The following is a 22,088-nucleotide window of genomic DNA, read 5'->3' as shown; positions in this document are numbered from 1 at the left end:
AAATGGCATCCGAGAGGGCCTAGTTCAGTGCTCCGTTTTTTGGACTGGTTCATCTGCTGCTCAATAACTCTCACGGTCCTCTGCTTGCGATCATTGTGATTCATCATGTATTGATCCATTTATTCAAAAGATCCAAAGACAAAGAAGCGGTGCATTACGGTATCAGTTCTATATTTCTGCATCCGGTACGTCACGGACTAGGTCACGTGTCTTGGCCACATAACGCGGAAGCAAATCGCTCCTGTATGATGCCCTGCGCCACTGAGCAGTTTCCATAGGAATGAATGGGCGGCCATTTTCGGTCTGTGGTCCATCCTTTAATATGTCCATGGTTTCACCGAGCATGCATCGGAGGTGGCTCGTGTGTGCTTGCAATCGCTATAAATCCCAGGATACATTTCGCACTCGCAGCAGTACGATGGCGGACAATATGGAGAAGACGCACAACTGTAGCTTAAGTTACTCTTGACTTATATATATATTTATATAATATAATAATAATAATAATAATAATATAAGATAATATATAAATATATATATATAAAGTTGTGTGTGTATAGCTCATACACATGACAGGACACGCATATCTTTTCAATTTTTATTCATTCAGAATATTTACATACTATTTGACAATGAAAGAGGCTGGGATTTTGTTTTATATCATTTGTTTATATTGTTCAGTAGTATATGCCTAAATGAGGCCCAGTTAACGGACGAGCAGAGGTGGTGACGTCATCGAGTCCGCTGCTGTTCCAATTGCAGGTACGTACTCGCGTGCTCGCAAGTCTGTGCTTGAAGTACGGACTTGCCAAATGTTAAGCTTGCTGGTAGTTCTACCAGGAGGACTCAAATCACGCGCGGCTGGCCACCAATCACCAGCTACCAATCACCTGCCTACACCTGCTCTATAAAGAGTAGTCTAACATATGTCTTTGTTGCTCAGGTCTTCGTTCGACGCATGCTGCTGCTTTACTGTGCTTCTGATTATCTCGCATATCTCGTCGCTTAGTTGCTACGTCGGTTAATACACACCAAGAGGTCATAACTTCGGATTCGTGCTGGTCGGCCTACTACTTCTGGTCCCGGCAAGCGAGCGCAGAAAGCCGTTATTTTCGGTCCCCGGTATCCTCAACAACACCACCACCAACAAGTTCCCAACACGGACATCCGCCTGGTTCTACAAACCCTCGCCGAGTTGGTGCAAAGCATTGGCGCCAGGATGGACGCCGTCGAAACGCCATGCGGAACTCCCGGACGGGTCCAGGCCCCCAACCCGCTGTCGTCGGTCGCCACGGCGCCTTTCTACTTCCAGCAACCATCAGGCTCGGCTTCCTCCGCCTTCACAGGCTACGCACCCGGCACGTGCCCTGCTACCATGGCTACTGCAGTCCCCGCGTTAGCCCCCGCAGCGTATTTTCTCTCACAGCTCTACCAGTCCAGCTTCAGGATGCGGCTCCCTCGGTTGGGTTAGGGGGTTTCTTCCAAGGGCAATGGTTTGCTGAGGGATGGCCAGTCGAAGCTGGTACGTTCGCCCTCGGGTCAGAGTCCTCTGCGCTGTTCGAGCTTTACCCTATCGCAGCAGCTAGCGTTCTGTGGGGCAAAGCATGGCGGCGTTAACGTCTAACCATGTTTTGCGATAACAAAGCAGCGTCAAAACGGCTGGGAAGGTGGTCTTCCACAGCATACAGATTTTACATTCGGTTGAATTCGTTGAGTTCGTTGCACACGTCGGTGTGGTACAACACAGAACTCTACGTTCGCAATCAAAGGTTCATAATTATCTTTATACCGTGCACTGTTTGGTTAACTCCTTGTGTCTGAGGTTTTTCCCTTCACTTTAACATGAATGAAGTTGATGGGTTTTAGGCACTGTGGTAACTGATTATTACTAAAAGGTTTTTATTGACGAAGGGCCTTTTAGATTGGTTCAGCTGCTGCTCACTAACTCTCACGTTCCTCTGCTCGCAATGCGAATCACATATCGTTCAATTTATTCAAAAGATCCAAAGACAAAGAACAGGTACATTATGGTATCATTTTATATGATTATTTTTAGTCTTATTGTTAATAGCTTCAGTCGCGTTGGTATTTAATTTTTCATTTGCTCGTTTAGTATACGTATGACAGTTAACAATGTTGGTGTAGGCCTATTACAATTATTTACGCGTGTAGGCCACTCCAACTCGCTCGATATTTCAAAAAGATTAGTGTGCTCTCTCAGAGCTGGGAGATTTCATCCTTATTTTAACATATTACTCAAGACGGTGTTTTCTCACAGTTCTACGGGTTCATGCGTTCTCGGGTGCATGCGTCCACGTCTCCTACTCAGACTTTTCCCCTACACGGGGTATTTAATTTTTCATTTGCTTGTTTAGCCATGTATGTCAGTTAACAATTTTGGTGTATTACAATTATTTATGTGTGTTGGCCACTCCAACTCACTCGATATTTTGAATAGATTAGTGTGCTCTCTCTGGGAGTTTTCATCCTTATTTTAACATAGTACTCGAGTCAGTGTTTCTCACAGCGTTCTACGGCTTCATGTGTTCTACGGCTTCATGTGTTCTACGGCTTCATGTGTTCTACGGCTTCATGTGTTCTACGGCTTCATGCGTTTTACGGGTTTATGCGTTCTCGGGTTTTTGCGTTGGGTTTATGCGTACACGTCTCCTACTCAGACTTTTTCCCCTACACGGGGCCTGACTTTCGCTGATGTCACCTTCTCTGCAAGGCATTTTTTCATCTAAAAGCGATAGCCTAGGAGCAGCTGTTACTATTATCATTTCAAGAATCAACAACTCTCTGTCCTTACGCTTCCATGTTCCTTTATCTCAAGCTTCGGCAACGCACGTCCCCGAATCACCTGTTTATTTGCGGCCTGCCAATGACTAAAGGGTGGTTCAGAGTCAATCTCGCGACGGTGGTAGAAGGGTGCGGCCCACCATCTCCCCCCTACATTGGCCACTCCTGCCGGATTGGAGCGGCAACCACAGCCGCTGAACAAGGGTTGCCGGTTGTGTCTATCAAACGGCTGGGAAGGCGGTCTTCCACAGCTTACGAATCCTACATCCGGTCGAATTCATGGTTCTTCCTTCAAGCGCACACGATGCTCTAACGTCGGTTAAGGCAGGTTTATCACGTTTGCTACTACAGCTGTTTTTGGCGGCCTGTTTCCATTCTAGTTTTAGTCTTTGTGTCAAGGTGTCACTTTTGTTTTTATTAGTTTAGACACGTTCATACTCTTTCTAGTGATATGTGATAAGTATTTTAAGGAGCTGCATTTCCCTCACATAGCCACAAGGGGAGCAAGACCTTATTGAAGGCTGCTCCACCACAGAAGGAGCCGAAGCCTTTACGCCCCCCCGGCCACGCCCACTAGGCCACGCCCACTTGACGTCCTCTCTAGCGGGTGGTTTCGAACTCGAGAGGCCAGAGATCAATAGGTAGACGGCAGAGAGCCACCCCGGGCCTAAGCCCGGGGGCTCGAAGTAGATCACGGTATTTTCCTCTCACACGTGTTAGATACAATTCCCTCCGTTAAGCTTCAGTTACCATACCGAAATATGCCGACTTTATAATAAATGAAGTCAGTTAAAATCATCCCGGGATTGGACAACTTTCTTCAAGAATATGCAACATATTGAAATTCCGTTTAGGTATTATCAAAGATACAAGTGCGTAGATTTGTTAAATAAGGTAAACGGTCGAAAATGATGTTGTTATGTCTTAAACAGTTGAAGTTCCGTTTGGACAAAACGTTATTACAGTTTATCGCCTAGTTTAGGTCAACGGAAATGAAGACATTTTAGCAGTCTTATTTTGTAAAACACTTTCAGTCTCGTTTGTATTCGCCAACAACATTGCACTACGCATTTAATTATAGTTATTGTCATATGACCAGCATTGTTTTCCTCACGCGATAAAGGTTTGTCTGACGACATTTAGTCATAATTTTCGGTGTCAAAAGCAACACTATTTGCAACTACTGGTGGTGGTGGTTATCAGGTACTAAACTCATAAAGCAAAATTCGGCTATATAACTCAAGGTTAACCTGCAGCAACCCCGGCAAGTTCGACCACGTCGGTGGATCATCTAGAAAACACTCTTTGAGTTTGGTGTCACGTTGGTGGCATATCATGGAAAAAATAAAACTCAAGGTTCGCTGCGGCGACCCCGGTGAGTGCGTTGACCAAAGCGCAGCGGTAACAACTCGGGCACTCGTGACTATGACCACGTCGGCGGCACGTTATCTATTACTCATGGTTGACTGCAGTAACCCCGGTGAGTGCGTTGACCACGTCAACGCACAACTGGGGCACAACTCGGGCACTAGTCGTGAGTTCGTTGCACACGTCTGTGCGGTACAACACAGAACTCGACGTCCTACATCCGGTCGAATTCAAGGTTCTTTCTTCAAGCGCACACGATGCTCTCTAACGTCGGTTAAGACAGGTTTTACACGTTTGCAACCATAGCTGTTTTTGGTGGCCTGTTTCCTTTCTAGTGTTGGTCTAGTCTTGTGTCAAGCTGTCATTTTAGTTTTTATTAGTTTTAGTTACATTCATACTCTTTCCAGTGTTATCGTAATTCCATTTAGATATTATCGAAGTTACAAGTGCGTAGTTTTGTTAAATAAGGTAAATGGTTGAAAATTGATGTTATGTCTGGAACAGTTGAAGTTCCAGTCGAACAAAATAACGTTATAAGTCTTTATCGCCTAGTTTAGGTCAACGAAAATGAAGAGACATTTTAGCAGTCTTATTTTCGTAAAACACTTTAGTCTTGGTTTATTCGCCAACTATAACTATGCATTTAATCACTGCTATTGTCACATGCCCAGCATCCACGTTGCGTCCAGTCTCGTTTTTCTCACGCGATAAAGGTTTGTTGATGACGACTCTTAGTCATAATTTTCGTTGCCAAAAGCAACACTATTTGCAACTACCGGCGGTGGTGGTTATCAGGTACTAAATTCATGAAGCAAAATTCAGTTTCATAACTCAGGTTAACCTGCAGCAACCCCGGCGAGTGTGACCACTACCGTCGGTGGATCATCTAGAAAACACTCTTGAGTTCGCTGTCACGTCAGTGGCGTACATAGGAAAATAAAACTCAAGGTTGCAGCGGCAACCCCGGTGAGTGCGTTGACCACGTCGGTGGTAACAACTCGGGCACTCGTGAGTATGACCACGTCGGTGGCACGTTATCTAATACTCATGGTTTGACTGCAGTAACCCCGGTGAGTGCGTTGCTCACGTCGGTGGGAACAACTCAAGCACTCGTGAGTTTGTTGCGCACGTCGGTGCGGTACAACTCAGAACTCTAGTTCGTTGCAGCAACCCCGGTGAGTGCGTTGCCCACGTCTGTGGGAACAACTCAAGCACTCGTGAGTTCGTTGCGCACGTTGGTGCGGTACAACACAGAACTCCACGTTCGCTGCAGCAACCCTGGTAGTGCGTTGACCACGTCGGTGGGCACAACTCGGGCACATGCAAATTTAATTACCACGTCGGTGGCATAATATCAAACACTCAAGTGCAGGGCACTCGGAGTTCATTGAACACGTCGGTGTTCAACACGGAAGTACACAATATTTGCTGCAGCAACACCGGTGAGTGCGTGACCACGTCGGTGGCACATCAAGGGCACTCGTGATTTCGTTGACCACGTCGGTGTTCAACATGGAAGTTCACAATACTTGCTGCAACAACACCGGTGAGTGCGTGACCACGTCGGTGGCACATCAAGGGCACTCGTGAGTTCGTTGACCACGTCGGTGGTTCAACGCGAAAGCACTCAGGTCACGCAGCGACCCCGGAGAGTGAATCGACCACGGCAGTTGGTACAGCACGAAAGCACTCGTGGCTCGCTGCGTAACAGCTGCAGAGTGCTCTAAATTTTAATTGATCTCGTTGAGGTATTTCATGTCAACTGCTTTTACGTGATTCATCGATCTCGCTGACGGTTTTAAGCTTATCGTTTTACGGTATGTATGATTGACTCTTAATATGTCGTATATTGGGTATGCCTTTTATCTTCCAGAAGCAGTATAGATCCTTGTCCACTTCTTCTACGCAGGTATGTATGGTCTCATTACCCCCTTTCGCTATTCTATTTTTGGGGTCGGCTCCGCCCCTGCCAGTCCCGGCAGGACATGCCGAGTTATCACCTATTTCCGGCGTAGGCCTACGTCCTCTCTTTTGGGGAAGGCTCCGCCCCTGCTAGTCCTGGCAGGATACGCCGAGTCCACACGTCACCCTGGATCAGTGACGGGGCTCATGCCAAAGATTTACCATGCAAAATATTCCCATGTCGTTATTTAAATAAATCCTGTTCATACTTATCAGTGATCGAGTCTTTATGGGAGAAATGTTAAGCTTGCTGGTAGTTCTACCAGGAGGACTCAAATCACGCGCGGCTGGCCACCAATCACCAGCTACCAATCACCTGCCTACACCTGCTCTATAAAGAGTAGTCTAACATATGTCTTTGCTGCTCAGGTCTTCGTTCGACGCACCTCCATCCACCCCACCACCACCAGGTCGGCCTGAGTCTACTTGTCCAGGGGAAGGCTCCGCCCCTGCTAGTCCTGGCAGGATACGCCGAGTCCGCACGTCACCCTGGATCAGTGACGGGGCTCATGCCAAAGATTTACCATGCAAAATATTCCCATGTCGTTATTTAAATAAATCCTGTTCATACTTATCAGTGATCGAGTCTTTATGGGAGAAGTACGTGCTTGCAAGTCATCGAGTCCGTAGTACGCGTGCTAGGAATTGAGAAACGGCCTGCACCTCCGATGCATGCTCGGTGAAACGGCGAGATCGAGCACGCATCAAGAACACTTCCGGGTTTTACGACAGTACTCGCTTAATGCGTACTTCGGCCGTTTCTCAATTCGCGTACTTGTGCGTGCTCGTGGACTCGTGAAACGTCATCAGTCGTTGCCCGAGCACTGTTCCAATTCGAAGCACGCATCAAGCGAGTACTGTCGTAAAACCCGGAAGTGTTCTTGATGCGTGCTCGATCTCGCCGTTTCACCGAGCATGCATCGCAGGTGGCTCGTGTGTACTTGCAACCATAGACATCTTATAGATAGACGGAGCATCGAATGCTACCGCCTACTGGCGCTGACGAGACACGGGGCCGCCATCTTGGAGTGGTCATCCGCTCCACTCAGTGTAATCCGTTTGGCTGGAGCAATGAACTGTCAGCGCATTTAATTAATCATACCTCACTGAATACCACTGATTTTCATGCGTTTTTTTTGTCATACGTGTAGCTATGATAAAGGCCACATGGTTTGGCGTGTATTATTATTCGATACTAATTATACCAATAGTACGGTAATGTTAAATCTTGCTTGTGAAAAGTAATCCCCCGATTCCTATTATGGATTGTCCGCCGATTTGAGCAGGAATACGCTGAACAACAGCCCGGCATCCTGTTTCTGCTGCTGTTGCTGCTCCCGGTTGACCACTCCAAGATGGCGGCCGTATTTCTCGCGTCCCAGCAGCCAATGCTCCGTCTATCTATAAGATGTCTATGCTTGCAACCCCTATAAATCCCAGGATGCATTTCGCACTCGCAGCAGTACGATGGCGGACAATATGGAGAAGACGCAGAACTGTAGCTTAAGTTACTCTTAACTTATATATATATTTATATAATAATAATAATAATATATAAATATATAAAGTCGTGCGTGTATAGCTCATACACATGACAGGACACGCATATCTTTTCAATTTTTATTCATTCAGAATATTTACATACTATTTGAAAATGAAAGAGGCTGGGATTTTGTTTTATATCATTTGTTTATATTGTTCAGTAGTATATGCCTAAATGAGGCCGTAGCACAGTTAACGGACAAGCAGAGGTGGTGACGTCATCGAGTCCGTTGCTGTTCCAATTGCAGGTAGGTACTAGCGTGCTCGCAAGTCTGTGCTTGAAGTACGGACTTGCCAAGTCCGTACTTGCAAGTCATCGAGTCCGTAGTACGCGTGCTAGGAATTGAGAAACGGCCCTTGTTTTGTTTGTGTAGTCTGCGTGTGCGCGCAACGTGGTTTCCGGCCGGTCCCGTCGCATGATATACGTCACGACCAAACGCTATGCGATTGGTTATGGCAGATCCAGAGTGATCCTGAGTGGCACTGGGCAGATCCAATTATTTTAAAACTTCTACAGTCACCCGCCTCCAAGTGAGTGAACGTTTGTCAATAGGAGCTGTGTTCGAAATCGTTCCCTATACACTCGTTCCCTATTCCCTATATACAGACCTGCAAACTCCTCAGAGGAAAAAAGGTGACAGTGTCACGGGGGGATTTTTTTTTATTGTAATATGCAAATGACAATAGTCTGAGCGTGACTTAACAAAACTCAGCATACTTAATCAAAGTATTGTCTCTTAGCCTGTGGGGTGTTCCACAAAGCCAGTTTTATCACATAACCGGGTAAGTTAACCCAGGGTTTGCTGTAACCCTAGGTTTCCGTTCCAAAAGGATCACGGTATGTTAGTTGCTATAGAAACATATGCTCTGAATCAAACCTGGTCGGAGCAGGTTTTGCGCAGGTTAAGTTTGAAACATAACCCGGTTTTGGGTATTTAAACTAGGGCCCGACCGATTTATCGGCCTGCCGATTTAATCGGCCGATTATAGCCTTTTTGAAAATAATCGGCATCGGCCAAAAAGACGCAGATTACAACCGATTTTTATTTATTTTTTTATAAATGTTATTGCGATTAGTATCCTGCAGATTGCGCTCCTACTCGCCTTGCTAACTAACAACTTTAGCTGGAGTGAAAAAGAGGAGATTGAATTTTACCGTACAACATGACAGCACGCTCGCTCAGGCAGCTGCGCGCTCACCTCACCAATGTACACAAGACGCGTTGTTTGAGCATGTTGTGCCTGTTTTTCTTTAGGTCCCAGGCCATGTTAATTTGTTATACTGTAGACTCTAACGGTGAGACCATACTGCTCAGCACGCACGTGTTAGTCACTGCTCACGAGCGCAGCACATTGGGAGTTAGTTATTTATTTTACATTTTACATTACACTCATTTTTGACTGTAAATGTATTCTAAAACGCTCAAAGGTTCTGCATTCAATTCACATATTCGTCAAAAGTGTTTAAAGTATATTTAAGGTATCAAAAACGACGTTTTATATATATATATATATATATATTATTATTATTATTTTTTTTTTTTAATCGGCCGATTAAATCGTAATCGTAATTTTTCTCTGAAAATAATCGGCATCGGCATCTGCACTCAAAAATCAATATCGGTTGGGCCCTAATTTAAACCCGCGTTCACCGCAGATTTCATGTGTTCACAATGGCATGCCCTTTTGATGAGAGAACTGCTGATATCCGAGCGCAAATTATACGTGCAATCCACCGGGAGTGATTGATAAGACCACGGCTCGACATCTTGGCATATCAAATGACTTTTTGCTGGAGTGGATAGATAGGCCTATAGATTCTCGCGCAAATCTTTAATATATTTAAATAGCCTTACATAGCCAACACTAACAATCGAGGACCTGGCCTCAGTTCACTCCAGACTATTTGCGTAGCCCTCCGTTTTTTTGCAAATGGTAGTTTTATCTAGGCTATAATGTTGGAGATGCTGAGCACATCTCAGTCCTTTCAGATGACCCATCCAAGATTTATATCGGCCTCCTATCATACAAAGAGCAATATTGTCTGAGTACTATGCCGAGAGGCACTTACAACACAAAGTATAAAATAGTCTTCAGTGGAGGACTATTTTTTACTATAGTCTCTCTTTTATACTATAGTCTCCAGTGGACTTGCATCCACTGGAGAATGTTTGATCGTTACACGCACTAATCCATCTTGATCTGTGAAGTTGATGAATTGTCACTTTTAGGTTTTCTACCCAGTTACCAAAAAAAGAAACATTTGGAATAGTATGCGCTGTGGCAAGCACATGGTTTGCATGTGTTACTTCGAAGGCAAAAAAAATCAAAAATACATGAAAACACAAAAACCTACATTCAACCAGCCCCTGACTCTCTGAGAAGGTAGGTACCTCCAGGTACCCCCTCCATGCCAGGGCGCTGTCACACTAAATTTGTACCTGCTGCCAAATTTGTACCGGGCGCGTCATCCATACGTAATCCATTCCAAACCTGCCTGCAACAGATGATCGCGTCGTCCGTTGCCGGGCAGGTTTCAAAAAACATTCGCGCCCATGTTGCCAAAGACGAAATAACATAATACAGTTAACGTATCGCTAGATAACACTTGTTTTTACTTTATATTTGTATTGTATTTCATTGTTTAATCAACTTTAGCAAGTAAACTGAGTGTTTAAAGCAGGTCAAGGACGAAATAGCACAATACAGATAACGGATCGCTAGATAGAAGGTTCGCGAATGTTCGTGAAACTTTCACGTCATTCGACGCGATCATCTGTTGCCGGGCAGGTTTGGAATGGATTACGTATTGATGACGCGCCCGGTACAAATTTGGCAGCCGGTACAAATTTAGTGTGACAGCGCCCTGAATTTATGTTTATTAACAGCTCCTCCACCGTGGTCAAGACAATTTGAGGGCCAGATCCAGTCTGCCGACTGTCGGCCTTTTCACGATTGGCTTAAAAAAATTGCTTATTTAAATTTATACCAATACGATGGTGGGAAAAGCTTACCAGTTTGTATGTTTTTTATACTTCATTTTTATACTTGATCCGCTGACCGCTTGGAAGCCATTGGAGTACATATTTTTTAGAAGAAAGGGGTTATGTGGTAGGATCTTTAAGAATGCTTAACTGGGATATTTATATATTCATGTCTCAAATATTAAGGATCATGCTTTTGACGTGTAACTAACGCATTTACGCGGTCAGCGATCCGCTGCCAGGCTTTGGTTCTCCGGGTTGCAGAGGCTTTAGGGTTCCCTTTTCTTGTGATAATGTCCTTCTCCTCGTCATAGCTCATTTCATTGAAATAAACGGCCCGTTTCGCCATTTCGATCAGGGTTTCCATGATCCAGACATCATCACGTCTTTTTAGGTTTGGCGTGGACGCACACAACCCTGTGTTAACCAACCCCGAGTTGATTGAACTAATGCATAACCGCTGCTGTGGAACTGAAAACTCTGGGTTGGTCGGCACAGGGTAAATCAACCTAGAGTTCAGCGTTAACTCAGTGTTTGTTAAACCTCAGTTCGTGGAACACCCCTGGACGAGTGTTTAGCAAGCTCTCTTGCGTTGTTTGGCCGCATGCATGCGCATGCGGATGCGGATGCGCATGCGTGGTAGCCAGGCGACCGTCTCATCCAATGGTGAGCTCAATTGCCGCTGTGCTTCAAGATTCCGTTTGGCCCAGAGAAATGTAAATTATAAGAAAGATTCTGAAGCAAGTGCTGAGATTCCGATTGGCCCAGAGAAATGTCAATTATAAGAATGATCCAATAATTTTTCGCAATTCTGGAAACAAACCGGGCACTCACGAGGAAAGCCGGAGGTTGTATTGATGTTGAATGTTACATTTCCTTGTTCAAGTTTTTTTTAAACTAATTTTGAATGTCACATTTTCTATGTTGAATCCCAAATAAATTGTTGACATTTCTATACGAAAGCCGGAGACTCCATCATTAAATGTATTCGTTTTCGCGGTTATTCAGCTTCTTCTTCTCTGCTGCAATATTACTAGTGGTTTAGTTTTAAAGAGGATCTGATATCTGAACAGTGCCATCAGTATGATTTACAACTGATTTAGTGCTTACTGGCATTTGGATGGTGAGTTAAATAGGCTATGGTGTAATGGAGCCCATTAGATGTGTGTTAACACTTACATTTTTATTTTATTTTTTTCAAGTCCAAGTCCAAGTCCAAGTCTCTAAAAAGAAAAGATAACTTTTCTAAATGGCCAATTGAATTTCTAATGTATTAGGTTATTACATACACATGTACATATGTATTATGTATTAGGTTATTACATACAAAATCATGTTTACCAAAGCTAAACTAACTAGCTACCAAAAGATAGGTTGGACCAAAGAATGCACACTTTTTACTGTTACTGAGTTTACTGTAGGCTACATGACTGAATACCTTTACAACAGCCAGAAAAAGGCTTTTGGTGAGAAAACGGTTAGTGGTATCTAACATCTGATTTAGGAATAGCTTAACAGTTAGGTTACATACGTAATGAAACACCTTACTGTACTAAAGACGTTAGTAAGATGTTGGTTAGCTAAGCTAACAGTGGTAACTTCAAGGCTAGCTAGCACAAGCAAGCTGTATAGCGAGCTAGCTACTAGTCCTATCGACTTTTGCAAGCTAGCAATTAAATAAACGATTGAAATTACAACAGAACTGTCTATCACATATGACCACCCATCACATTTTCTTGATTCAAGTTTCAGCTGTACTGTACCTTTTTTCATCACTGCAAGCGTACAGTTGGCTTGTCTCCAGTTCTTTGGCTTTCAAACCGTTTCTGTCTTCATTTGAATGAAGCGGCAGATGCGCACGGTGAGAAGAGAGCAAATAGGATTCATGGACTCAACCATTTTACAGGGGAGGGGGGACATAAAGATTTTAGTTCTTAAACTTAAACAAGTTACCAATGAGATCAACAGCTTCAGTAGCAAAAAATATAATACCATTCAATAAATGTATATTGGAGACACTTCTAACAACCTGGGTGGCAAGTGGGGTGGCAAGCATTTTTTGGGGGGTGGCAGTAGCCACCCCTTGCCACCCCGGTAGTTTCGCCACTGTTAATAGGTCTATGTGAATGATTAATAGCACACAAGTAGTGGCATGTTGAGAGATGGCGTAATTGGAGTTGGGGATGTCCATGTATATCATATGCGTCGAGAGCAGCGAAGAGCTGTAGTTCACAAAGCGGCCTCACATAAAACCTAAAATTATCCAACTTCTTCACGAAAATTTTTAGTTTTCTTTGCATGAAAAATTATCATTTAAATCCACAAACAACATATGTGTAATCCAGGGCATATAAAGACTGGGACCAGAAAATAATAATTTTCTCTCCATAGAGTGGCGAAGTCACGCCCCTTCCGGTAGGGCTCATGGGACCTATGAGATCGAAAAAAATGAATGGGTGTCAATGGAGAGAAAATTATTATTTTCTGGTCCCAGTCTTTATATGCCCTGGATTACACATATGTTGTTTGTGGATTTAAATGATAATTTTTCATGCAAAGAAAACTAAAAATGTTTGTGAAGAAGTTTGATAATTTTAGGTTTTATGTGAGGCCGCTTTGTGAACTACAGCTCTTCGCTGCTCTCGACGCATATGATATACGTCACCACACCCGCCCTTGGAACTCGGCACAGAGATGGCGATCTCTCTGCCCCACTTCACCGCTTTTTCCAAGGGGAGGATAAAAGCATAGAAAGAGGTGAAAACCATTATAAGTCGGGGCACGTGCAGAGTTTCAGTTATGCCGATGGGAAGATTGTTGGTCGTCTCCACGCCAGTCGCAGGGAGCGTGACGTCACATACGAGCCGTGTAGTCTTTCTCATTGTGTTTTCTCTACAGCCTTTATCTGAACAATTGCACAATAAACGGTCGAACTCTTTGCATGAAAAATTATCCTTTAAATCCACAAACAACATATGTGTAATCCAGGGCATATAAAGACCGGGACCAGAAAATAATTATTTTCTCTCCATTGACACCCATTCATATTTTTCGATCTCATAGGTCCCATGAGCCCTACCGGAAGGGGCGTGACTTCGCCACTCTATTGACACCCATTCAAATTTTTCGATCTCATAGGTCCCATGAGCTCTACCGGAAGGGGCGTGACTTCGCCACTCTATACACGTTCGACAGTGACAGTTAACTGACAGATTAGACTTTGACAGTAGCTAGCATCTGTTAGACGTCGTTTTCTTACCTTCGTAGCTGTGAATGTAGGTCGAAGCATACAGCCTAAACCCCTTCTCCAATTTGCTTGTCAGAGTTTTTGTTTCCCGACATAAACGATGCATCTGTGATATTTATTGTCGGCAGCTCCTGTAAACATCTTGCAACCGGAAGCTGATGAGCTGTATTACGGCGAATCAGGAAGTGCTTGTGCAAGTAGCCTATGGGGGATTATCACGCTGATATGTAGTACTTCCGCATTCGGTGTTCATTGTGCACTGTGACATCCGGTGAATCACTCATCACTCTGGCGAACTGATGATGGAGGACCGGCAGTTCACTTTCACGACATCCCTGGTAAATGTACCCAAAATCACGTTTTCTGAAGTTCACAGACTTACCGAACAACACTCCATAACAGCCCGCTCCAAACTGGACAAGGGATTGTTTATTTTTCGAGAAATATATCGACTACGAATGTGAGTGTCTGCTAGCTAGCTTACGCTAGGTAGGTTGGCTTATGCTAACGTCAGTTTGGCGTCAGCTCGGTCTGGAGGGATGAAATGATAAGAGATGAAAAATAAGGTAGACTTGTACTTCTTTGGTACATATATGAATGTGTATCTTCAGCAGAAAGTGAAATGAATGTGAAATGAACTGAATGAATAAAGGAACTGAAAGAATAAAAGGATTTAATTCATTCCCTTTTTCTGAGTACATCATTTACTGCATTATATATTAACATTATTTTGAATACTTTCAGGATGGACTGACTGGACTTTAAAATTGATTATAGATGAAAGACTTCTCATTCAATTACATACATGTCATTCAATATATACAATGTTTTCAGTGTACAAAATTACAGCTCCGGAAAAAATGAAGGGACCACTCCAAATGTTCAGTGCCTCTCGTTTTAATATTTATGTATTATATTTAATATTTATAGGTACATGTTTGAGTAGAAACACTATTCAACAGGGATGTAGCCTTTTAAATCAAGTGGTCCCTGGAAGTTGGTCATCACACAGCAGACGGTCCACAGCTGATTGACTTGTCGCAGACAAGGTGAAAGGACAGTGCGGTATTCCTTGACTCTGCCTATTGCTCTTTCTACAAGGATTCGAAGTCGAGCGATTGCTTGTGTTTTCAGAGCATCCTCTTCAGTGAACTGCGCAGTGGTTAGAGATCAATTAATTAGTAATATTATTGTGAGTGCTTCAGTCCATCTTAAACTTTGTCTACATATCTTAATGGTCACATTTGGGTCAAAGTTTTAATTTGAAATGTTCATACCTTTCATGCCTACCTGTCATCTTGAAGGGTGGTATAATCAGCGTTGCCCCACGATCAGCTAGTGGCTTCTCGATGGTGAAACCCTTGTCTGCCATGCAGCCATCTCCTGGCTCCAGTAAATCCAGCAGTCCACTTCGTTCAGTCAGCTCTGGGTCGGAGATGGAGCCGGTGAAGAGACTTGACACAAAAGTCACAGCACTACAAGGGGGAATCCCAATCAAGGCCTTAAAGGTTGTTGTGTTCTTGTAAGATGATGTTCGGGTAATCATCGACTCCTCGTTGCAGTCGATGATTACCCGAACATCTGGACTGTACTGCACAAATTAGCTTGGCATGGTGTTCTTGACTTGCTGTTTACTCATCCAGATGGGGTGGGAGCCAAGGAGCAGGGGAGGGAGCCAAGGAGCAGGTAACGGTAGTTGGCCCACGGTATAACAACATGGGAGACAGTGGACACACTGACCTGAAACATGTCAGCCAGCACCTTCTCTTGCAGGCCTGCAGCTACCCGGCAGCAGAAGAGAAAAAACTCAACCAGTTGCAGTCTACACGTTGGACTGGGAGAAATGGGTTCAAATGTTTGTTTATTTTTCTGAGCTTTCGACCAATAAACCAACATGGAGGCAGATGATTGAATAACCTCCCAGAAGTCACAAAAATCATCTCTTGACGTGAATCTGGTGTAAAAAAGGATGTCCTCGTCTGAGATACAAAATCTGTGAAAAGGCACTTGAACCACTTTCAGCTGTGACCGCTCTCATCAGCTCCTTGACTGTTTCTTCCAATTGCTGTATGTGTACAGCAGCAGCATCCAGTGCACCTGTATGAGATGAGGAAAAAAAATTAAAACATCTAACCCAGATTTTGGCTGTGACTTGCATATTGGAAGCAGTTTGGACCTCTAAAGAAATTGCTTTTTGTAGCTCAATATTGCTTTTAAATTTTGCTTTTTATAGCTCAATATTCACCTTTACAATTAATTAAGTAAGATATAAAATGCAACATTTGTACTTGTGATGAAGCTTTTCACAATGTGGTTTGGTCAAATGCTGGGACATTAATAAGACTAAACATTTTGTGCCCGAGTTCTGAAAAGTTGACCTACCTCCTCGGTATAACCTACTAAGAGCCCATTCTGTGATTAAACCATAGGTAGCACATCCTGTCAGGTAGGTGGTTTAAGAACAGTATGGGGTAATAGTAGGCCAATATTTCAGAACACTAACAAACACTGACAAACCTGGTTTAGGAGCAGAACCGAAATCATGTTCTGTCATCACCACCGAAGCTGAGATCTCCTCCATCGGCTCTTATTCACAGGGCAGCGGTTGCTCCAGAGGAAGGGCTGGGTGAACGTCATGGCCTAAGCGAGTTGATGCTCTTTTATAAACAGACCCCCTTCTTGGCAGTCCCCAGTTGTTCCACTGGAAACGGGAGGGTACAGACCCGATTTTCAGTCGCTTGGTGTGACCCCGGTTGGTTGCTAGCTGTAGCGTTTGTAGTCTGATTCACTAAAGTGCCGTTTGTGCTCGACGCATGAATATTCCTGCTTTTATTGTTTAACAAGTGACGGAATGAAGTCAAACCTCCCCCCAATTGTAGGTGTGCCTCGCTTGTTATGAAGTTCCCCCAGAAATATGGATTCTAATGAAGATTCCTACTAACAAACGTGCTACGTTTTATTTTAAAGTTTGGCCCTTCATCCCGGCGAACCGCTTGAATCCACTTCTTCCTTAGACTCAATTCAGTCGGGAATCCATGTAAACTTAAGTAGGGTTGGTGACCTGCGTGAAGTTGGCACCCCATGTGTAAAAAAAACATGTACAACTATTTCAGATCGTTTGTGCTTCGTTTGTGCACGTTTGTGCACGACAAATGAAAATTTGTGCTCATACCGTTTTTGAGATATCAAACATTACATTTTGTAAACATATGACGTCACTCAGCACCCCAATATTGTCTGAATCGGTTCAAATGTGTCTCAATCATTTGTGCATCGTTTGTGCACGTTTGTGCACGACAAATAAACATTTGTGCTCTTTTAATTTTTAAGTTATTAAGGTTTCATTTTTTTCACTCAGCACCCCAATAATGTCAGAATTGGTTCAAATTGGTCTCATTCGTTTGTGCATCGTTTGTGCACGACAAATGAACATTTGTGCTCATACCACCTTTGAAAATACCAACTTCCGAAGCTGGCGCCCCAAAGGTGAAACAAATATATAAAACTTCTTCTGATCGTTTGTGCTCGACGCATGAATATTCCTGCTTTTATTGTTTAACAAGTGACGGAATGAAGTCAAACCTCCCCCCAATTGTAGGTGTGCCTCGCTTGTTATGAAGTTCCCCCAGAAATATGGATTCTAATGAAGATTCCTCTTATCAAGTATTATCATAGTATACTCAATGTATTATTTATCTTTACTGACATTATTCAAAGGATGTCCACACAATAATTATGTATATAGTTTTTATTAAGTCGAAGTGACAAAGTTTATAACTGTTACATTCATGGATAAACTGCTTAACAATTGTGTTCAGTTTATTGCAATGTTTCTGGTAAACCTGTTAATCTTTTAAATGGCAATATATCAAATTAAAGAAGCATAGAAAAGGTATGAGAAGCTCTACTGTACTATAGGATCTTTGCATCCCAGTCTGTATTTTCCTTTCTAGAATTTCACATTACATTTGCAAACTAATCAACGAATAAAACTAAAACAAAGCCTGTTCACTGTTGCTGTGTAAGGGGGAAAAACTGCCACATGTATGGCGAGTGACAAGAGGCCCACAACATTATGAAGTTAGATGATCCAGAGCCTAGCCGCCTGCCAAGTCTAGCTACCCTTTAACAAGAGAAAAAGAGCAAGGTGCTAGGTGACCAATACCCCATTATGTCACTACAGGTGATAAAACACCGTTTATTTTTTTGTTGCACTGACAGACTTCAGTTCTCTTCCATAGAATGTCTCCAGTTCTCTTTACATGTGTTCATTGTTCATTCTCTTCAGATATTCCCTCCGTTGTCTTCTGCAACACAACTACGCCGCGTGACCAACTGCGTCACATGTTAAAAAATACGAAGCCTTTAGTCTAGAACTTGAGAAGTTTGAAAGCACAAACGTTTATTCTTCATGCGCAAACGGATGAGACCAATTTGGACATTCTGGTTGAGTGAAAAAATGAAACCTTATTACTTAAAAAAATAAAAGAGCAGGAATATTCATGCGTCGAGCACAAACTATCAGAAGAAGTTTTATATATGTTTTTCACCTTTGGGGCGCCAGCTTCGGAAGTTGAGTGACGTGATTTGTTTACAAAATGTTATGTTTAATATCTCAAAGGTGGTATGAGCACAAATGTTCATTTGTCGTTCATTTGTCATGCACAAACGTGCACAAACGAAGCTCAAAAACAGTTTCTACCCCAGGGCCCCGTTTCCCGATATCGATGGATCTTCGCTCGTAAGATCATTCTCTCGATGGATCTTTCGAACCATCGATAATTTCTTTGGAGCGTTTCCCGAAACTCCTCTTAACGTGAACGCGCATTCGCTGCACTCACGACGATCGTAGGATTGTACCTGTCTACTGACATGGTGCTGAAACGGGCTATGACGCAGGAATGTCGGAGGAAAATGGGGTTAAAAAGGGTTAAAATATCTCCCCATCAAGGCCAACCGCAGAGTAGCCTACGAAAAGAATAGATTGCAATAATATGAATGCTAAAGATATTAAAACACAATTGATAAAGCCTAGGCCGACCGATTTGGACCGATTCGGACATTATTGGGGTGCTGAGTGAAAAAAATGAAACCTTAATAACTTAAAATTTGAAAGAGCACAAATGTTCATTTGTCGTGCACAAACGTGCACAAACGATGCACAAACGAATGAGACCAATTTGAACCAATTCTGACATTATTGGGGTGCTGAGTGAAAAAAATGAAACCTTAATAACTTAAAAATTAAAAGAGCACAAATGTTTATTTGTCGTGCACAAACGATGCACAAATGATTGAGACACATTTGAACCGATTCGGACAATATTGGGGTGCTGAGTGACGTCGTATGTTTACAAAATGTAATGTTTGATATCTCAAAAACGGTATGAGCACAAATTTTAATTTGTCGTGCACAAACGAAGCACAAACGATCTGAAATAGTTTTACATGTTTTTTTTTACACATGGGGTGCCAACTTCACGCAGGTGGGTTGGTGTTGTTTGTTAGATGTACAAAGTGGAACAGAGCAGTGACATCTAGCCTTTGTTTCAGCCATTGTTGAAGTGCGCCGGAAGTGTTCATGCACAACGAAGACAAATCCCGCCACCGGAACCCGGAAGCGTGATAATCCCCTATTGAGCAGTTCCAGACCTTCTGTACAAATGAAATGAAGTACGATGGTCTGGTAGGACCAGGCTATGATAGATGCGGACAATCCTCTAAGACAATGTAGTACTTATTTGTGTGCATATGTATAATACTTCAGTGCATTATCATTATTATTTTAAATTAAAATTAAATTAAAATGATAATGATATTGTACTGATATTTCAGTGAGTGAGTAGGCCTAATAATGTAGTTAATCTTGTTTCACAATACTTTGCATTTGCTATATGTTTTCTTTCCATTAAATAGAGTTGGCTCATGGGAGAAACCTTTCAGTCTCTTACTTTTCTTTTATAAAAAATAAAAATGGCAATTAACATGACAAGGCACTTTGAATCTACTGAAAGTTAGTCTCAAATTATAATTCTAAATTTTCCCATTGTAGTTTACATAAAAATCTCTAGAAGTCAATAGTTGAGTGGTTATTGTTTCTTTCCATTAAATAGTATTGTCTTGAGCAGGCCCTGCAACTGAAAATGTAGGCTATGAATTAGAAGAGATTTAGGATTTGCCAATGTCCAGCAGGTCACCCTAAAATGGACTAGAATGCAGGAAATCGCATTTTAGAAATTCTAATTTTTGTGGGGGAGGACCCCCAGACCCCCCTCTGGGCTAAACCCCGGATTTACTCAAAGTCTGGCTCCACGTCTGCCACCCAGGCCATAAGCTGTTTGAACTGTTGCCCTCTGGGAGGCGCTACAGGGCAATCAGATCAAGAACAAATAGGCTTAAAAACAGTTTCTACCCCAGGGCCCCGTTTCCCGATATCGATGGATCTTCGCTCGTAAGATCATTCTCTCGATGGATCTTTCGAACCATCGATAATTTCTTTGGAGCGTTTCCCGAAACTCCTCTTAACCTGAACGCGCATTCGCTGCACTCACGACGATCGTAGGATTGTACCTGTCTACTGACATGGTGCTGAAACGGGCTATGACGCAGGGGGAGACGCAGGAATGTCGGAGGAAAATGGGGTTAAAAAGGGTTAAAATATCTCCCCATCAAGGCCAACCGCAGAGTAGCCTACGAAAAGAATAGATTGCAATAATATGAATGCTAAAGATATTAAAACACAATTGATTAAGCCTAGGCCGACATTTATATCTATGGCAAGCCATCCCAGCCAGAAAACGGCATCATTTAGACGCGTATCACCTTCATTACGCCGTAAAAAACGCCGTAAAATGTAGAAAAACGCCGTATTTTACGCCGCCATGCGCAAAAAAGCGCTGCTTTATACGCCGCAATTAAGCCTTTCAAGACCGCACGTAAAAAGCGCCGTTTTGAACATCAAACCACGCGTAAAATACGGCGCTTTTGTGCACATCACAACGCCGTAAAATACGGCGTCTCTCTAGTATGCTAATAATCTCTGCCGTGGCCCAATCGATAGAGACACTTGCTCTGTAGGCAAGAGGTTGTTTATAAAATAAATAATAATAATACATATAAAGACGTTTCAAACGTTCCATCGAGTCTCTTGCATTCTACAATGGGCAGCTTTATTGTTTCCCATGGGAGCCGGCGAAACTAGATTTCTTCTTCGAAGGTTGTGCTCCACACAGAACCTCCTCACCATCATAACGGGGACTTCGGGGCACCAGAATGCTTTAGAGCGGTACTGATCGCATCGTGTCTTTCCAGTGTCAAATAGTTCACGAATAAAATCACCATAAGGTTCAAGTGCGGCCATAACTAAGGCTAAATATAATTAGACAGTCTATTGCTGGTTTAGGTGGTTGGCTCTTTTTTCTTCGCTGCGTTCTGCCTTCTGGTGTAGCCTATAACTATAAATGTATCTATTTTTGTAGGCCCTATTTGTTTTTCTGTTTCGGGTTTTAAAAACCAACACACAAAATCAAATGCCGTTTATTTGTTTATTCCTTTTGCCCTTTTTCAGTTTCAAAACCAAATCTGAAAAACCAAAAAACAATCCTGTTAATAGTTTTTTCAGATTTTGTTATAAATCGGAATATTCAAAGAACGAACCATACACGGATTCTCCTACCTCATCACTTTACTGACACACACAATGTGTGGCAGTAAAGTGACAGGATCATTCCCTAGACAAAAATCTTTCCATCTAACTAATTTAATTTAGGAGGATAGTCATTGCACAGATGTAAGTTAACCAAGTATTCTCATTATAGCCTAGTTATATCCTAGTTTTGCATATTTATACATTGCATCCTATTTTCATATTTCATGTGGCATCTGTATTTGTATGTAGGCTACAGCATCTGTATTTTAAATGTAGCTTATATCTTCTTTTTACATTTTACCTTTTGCTGAGGTGGGCGCTGTATTAGCCTACTGTATAGGCTGTCTGTATTTGTGTAAGAGTTATTTGTATTGTGTAACCTGCTGGATTATGAAAGTTAGTTTTGGGTAAATAAACTGTCTGTCTGTCTGTCTGTCTGTCTGTCTGTCTGTCTGTCTGTCTGTCTGTCTGTCTGTCTGTCTGTCTGTCTGTCTGGGGGAAAATGCCGTGAAAAATGTACGCACGGTGCGTTCAG

The 22,088-nt window shown here is 42.8% G+C and overlaps 1 long non-coding RNA gene across 1 annotated transcript; it reads right to left on the bottom strand.

Moving 5' to 3' along the window:
* Window positions 1-14,966: 14,966 nt before the first annotated feature.
* Window positions 14,967-16,698, bottom strand: LOC132468324 (uncharacterized). The gene is made up of 4 exons (XR_009528208.1): window positions 16,419-16,698; window positions 15,646-15,686; window positions 15,196-15,330; window positions 14,967-15,057 (listed from the first exon to the last, which is right to left on the bottom strand). It is a non-coding gene; the product is annotated as an uncharacterized LOC132468324 (long non-coding RNA).
* Between the last annotated feature and the right edge of the window lie 5,390 nt (window positions 16,699-22,088).

Source organism: Gadus macrocephalus, chromosome 11, assembly GCF_031168955.1.
Source record: "Gadus macrocephalus chromosome 11, ASM3116895v1".
Taxonomy (NCBI): Eukaryota; Metazoa; Chordata; class Actinopteri; order Gadiformes; family Gadidae; genus Gadus; species Gadus macrocephalus.
This window is presented reverse-complemented; position numbering and strand designations above follow the sequence as displayed.